We start from the raw sequence: 4712 nt of genomic DNA on the forward strand, positions 1-4712 counted from the left end.
TGGGCTCCCAGTGGTCTTTCATCTCTACAGGTTTCCAGTGTTCTTGGCTCCAAGTGGTTCTTCACCTCTGTGGGCTGCCAGTGTCTTTGGACTCTCAGTGCTCCTTCATCTCTGTGAAGGTGCCACAATCCTTGGGGTCCTAGAAGTCCTTCATCTCAGCCTCAGAGAGCTTGGGCCCAAGGCACCACCACTAAATAAGAAGCTGGAACCAAAACACGGCAGGGGAAGCTGGATTTAGTACATTGTGGGGTCAGGGCAGTTTAACGAGTGATTTGCATGGTTTGAGTTTTCACAGGAGCACGGGGACACGGCTGAGGGAGGTGGTGACCTGGCAGAGAGGACTGCGGGTGACCAACCAGGACAGGTGGAAAGAGACCAGATAAAAGAGGTGAAGCCTGTGGGCCAGAACAACAAGACACTAATGTTCCAAACAACACTTTGTGCTTGGCAAACAGTCCCCAGTTAGGCAAAATGTGCCTGTAAAGCCACTTGGCAGGATTGGGCCTGGTGTGACCTGGGTGACCTCTTCAGAGGAGATAAGCTATGTCCAGAGGACACGGCCAGGGTAGGACTGGGCCCCAACTATTGCCTGTGTGTCACCAGCACCCAAGACTTCCTGGACTTCTGGGATCAGCAGGGGACTCAGCCCCTGGGTTGGGAAGACACAGTGACAAGCTGCAGACCACCCAGGGCACACCCAGCATTGGTGATGAACTAACTGGGAGAGTTGGTGCTGCACACATCAGCACAGCCCCAATCCCAACTTGCCATTGTATGAGATAATGACGGTCAGGCCTGAGCCACCTAAGGAAATCTGCAGTCTCTGAAGATTTGGCAACACAGGCTGGGTCCTGCATGTGGCAGATCTGGGAAATCCACCAATCCCACATCTTCTCTCTGCACACACAGGAAGACTCCCCGCCCAGCCTCCCGTCAGTCTTCTAGGCATGTGGCTGGGTCCCAACTAGTGGGCTAAGGGTGCACCACTGCCAGGTCTAGCACATGTCAAAACCACACGCACCATCTTCAGAGCCCTAGAGTAGATTAATTGCATCACTGGCCCCAAATCTCAGAAGGCTGCATCAGGTTCCTCTGCTATGTGAGTTGGCAGCACATCTCAGTGCAGACACCAGGTATTTCTCACCCTGGCTGGGATGTTATCAGATGCGACACTTGGGGGGGCTTGAAAAGGCATCTGCTTATTTCCGCTTTTGTCTTTGCTCCTCTGGATTATCTTCGAGCCATGCCTGAGCTGGCCTGCAGGTAAATGAGAGAACCCAGTCATCCTGTCACTTCAGCCAACCCCACCACAATGTGACACGGTGATCTGAGGTCAAAAGAGCAGCCCAGCCAACCCCAGTCAAAGTGTCTGACCCAAGGACTCATGAGCTAAATCAGTCCTGATTATCGTTTTGTTGTTGTTTCTTTATGCACCATTACCATGGTAACAGAGGCAACCCGAAAGGACTGAGTGGACAGAGCACCTCCACCACGCCACCACCAAACACGAGGGACTCTGATGTGAACCAGCAATGAGCTTTTATTGTGTTCCACCACTGAAATGTCAGGGTCTGCTTGTTACTATAGTACTGCAGACCCTATGCTGATGAATACACAGGGAAAGAGATCACAGGCCCCCTCCCTGATCACACGGGAGGTGACAGACTAAATCAATTAGAGGAGCAGCCACTAGCCTCATGCTCAGAGAACAGTAAGACTGGCCTGTCTTCTGGAAGCCCATGCCATGGTAGGGCCAGGGCAGACTGCTGCAAGATGCTGGTACTAAGGACATCTTCACTGTAGCCTTGGGTCCGGGCAAACCGGAGGACAGTCCTAACTAGGGCTTTTGCTATCCCCTGATGATACTGCTTGTGTTAGTCCATTTCTGTTGCTTCTAACAAGATATTTGGAACTGGGTAGTTTGCAAAAAAAATGGAATTTATTGCTTACACTTTTGGTAGCTGGAAAGTTCAAAGTCCAAACGGAACACATCTGATGAGGGTCTTCCTTGGTGGTGGCTTCAGCGACACAGGGTATCACACTGTGAGATGAGGAAGCAGAGAGAGAGACAGTTCCTCATGTGCTCTCCTTTTAAAGCTCTCAGAACCATCCACATGACCACCACTAATCTATCCATTTATTACTCAGTGAATAGATCAATCCATTTACTGGGCATAGTCTTTACAATCTAATCACCTATTCGAGGCCCACATTTTAATCACTGTAATAGGATTTTCCACCCTCCCTGCAGTCACAGTGGGGATCAAGCTTCTGATATATAACTTGGAGGACACATTTCAATCCTTATCAGTGCTCAAAGGCCACACAGAGGTGCAGCAGCTCCAACTGCTTCTTCTGCGAGGTGGGTTCCCCAACGGGCCAAGCTCCTACTATGCCCACCACCTGCTCCTCAGACTCAGCCACCCAGAAGCAGGAACCATGCTCACTCAAGTAGGACTTGGTGATGTCAGACATGTCTGTGCACAACATTTTGACTTCATGCTGCTTCCAGGGATATCTGGCAAGGAACCACAGGACAGCTAGGAGGGTGAGGTTGGCTGTGAAGGCCAGGAGCCAGGAGCCAGAAGCCAGAGACTACGAGGAGGGAGATGGGCCCCCCACCTATGAGCACAAGGGTTCGGGCAGCTTCAGCAGGTGACAGAAGGTGGTGGGGACTTACTCAAGTACCCCCTGGGAGAATAAGTCCAGCACCCACTTGCGGTCGCTTTCCCTACTTGCGGATATGAAAAGATGCCATGGGGAGACTCCTGGATCTGAAATTCAAAGTCCACAGAGAGAGCCAGGCATCCCTGCATGCCTCCAGCAGCCCTGGAGAAGAGAGAGGATGCCGTGTGAGTGCCCCCATGGCTCCCAGCCTCCCAGGAACAGGGGAGACCCTGCTCAACGGTGTGTCTTTCTCCATTTGCCTAAAGGAAGGAGGTCACTGCCACTGGGAGAAGGTGTAGGATCAGAGAGACCTGCATTTGAATCCTGGTTCCATCCCTTTCTAGCTGCGTAACCTAGAGGATGTTACTTAGCCCCTCTGTCCCTCTGTTTCTTCATCTGTAGAACAGGGTAAAATTGAACCTGCCTTCTAGGCTTCTTCTGAGAATTTAATACAATAACTTCCATGAAGCACTAATATGTAAAGTACCTTCCCCTCCAGCCTCTTTTCCTTCGTACTAGTTCTCTCACCTTCTTGGTACACTGGGTGGCACCGTGCAGCAGCCAGACCACATGTCCTGGCCCTTATGTTCCCCTCCAGGGAGCATACATTGCAGACATTCTGTGTTCCCGAGCACAGGTTTCAGCAAAGGGTCTTTCCCCCTTCATTGCATATTTTTTAGGGGGCTGTTGTGGCATAAGAGCCAAATACCAAATATGGTCCAGCCTCAAGATCCCTAGGAATGTGACTGGACTCCAGGCCCACACTCAGGGCACTGTTCTTCCACCTGTGTCCTCTCACCTGCTGCCACAAGAGCTTGAGTGTCTGGGGCAGCCTCAGCACTCAGTCTCTGACTACATCCAGGAGAGTGTCCAGGGTGTGCCCCACCTCTCGGGAGTGGGTCTAAATGGCCAACTTATTGGCTAGCTCCTGGAAGTTTGATACTCATAAACCCCATGGTCAAGGAGCTTGGCTATAGCACTTCAGGGAGCCCAGTGTGTTTTCACCTTTGTGATGACTGGGGAATTAGCCTGGATGGGGCAAGCAGTGTCTGAAACAGCCCGGGGTCCTCAGTCTGTTATCAGTCTTGCCACCCTCTACCCACTGTGGATCAGTCCAGGAGCATTTTCCACCTGAAACACTCAGCACTGTTTGAGGTTCACCCTGATCCCTGCACACAGCCTGGGGAATGCGCCATGCTCAAGGTACTTTTCATTGGGCCAGAGTACAAGTCCCCTGGCTCAGCAGTAATATCTTTCATAAGCAAGCTTTGACCTGCTGAGGCTCTACCTGGTCCAAAAACATATCAGTCATTGGCAGTTGCCCCCACTTACCTCACCAGCTTCCACATCCACTCATTAATTTCTTCACTCAACAATTGTGCATGATGCATGCATGGTGTTCCAGGTATCATTTTCAGTGACAAGCAGTGTTGACATATGGGTGACAGGCACCAGCATTTTGTGCAGCTGGTGTGTGTTCTGAACATTGGTGAGAAAGAAAAGTAACCGAGAAGCCATCTGAGGATTGTGAAGTCTGCTGAATCTGTCAGGCCCGGAGAGATGTGAGCTTGGGGCTTTAGTTACGTACCCTTTGCTATGTCCAATAAATCCAGCAGGAGGTGGATTGTTGTGATAGTGGGAGATGGAAAGAGAATTAGGAGGAGACTGGAGAAGACATCATAATTTTGGGAGCTCTTTAATCTGAGTTAATTTCTCAGTTATTTCTGAAAAAAAAGTGAGAGAAATCATGTCTTTTACTCCCTTTCGTTTCAAGAAGAAAATGGCATTCTCCAAATTATTATAAGCTAGATAGGACCTTGACCTCCATATAGTTACTGTGAATTCCTGACAGGCCACAACTGCTAAAGCTTTTATTATTCAGGTCTTGCTTTGTGACAGTGAGTGTTATCCATGATGCCTAGGGAAGGGAGGAGGAACTAACAGCCCAGCATCATAAGCTGTCTTAACATAATTCTATTTCGCTTCTCTAGAGTTACCATTTTCTTGATAGGAACATGCAGATTTACACAAAATACCAAAGTAAT

General features: G+C 49.9%; 1 pseudogene; it reads right to left on the reverse strand.

The window, feature by feature from the left end:
- Positions 1 to 1627: 1627 nt before the first annotated feature.
- LOC103589249 lies at positions 1628 to 4058 on the reverse strand (annotated as a pseudogene).
- Between the last annotated feature and the right edge of the window lie 654 nt (positions 4059 to 4712).

The sequence above is a fragment of the Galeopterus variegatus genome, unplaced genomic scaffold (assembly GCF_000696425.1).
Source record: "Galeopterus variegatus unplaced genomic scaffold, G_variegatus-3.0.2 Scaffold664, whole genome shotgun sequence".
NCBI classification, from domain to species: Eukaryota; Metazoa; Chordata; class Mammalia; order Dermoptera; family Cynocephalidae; genus Galeopterus; species Galeopterus variegatus.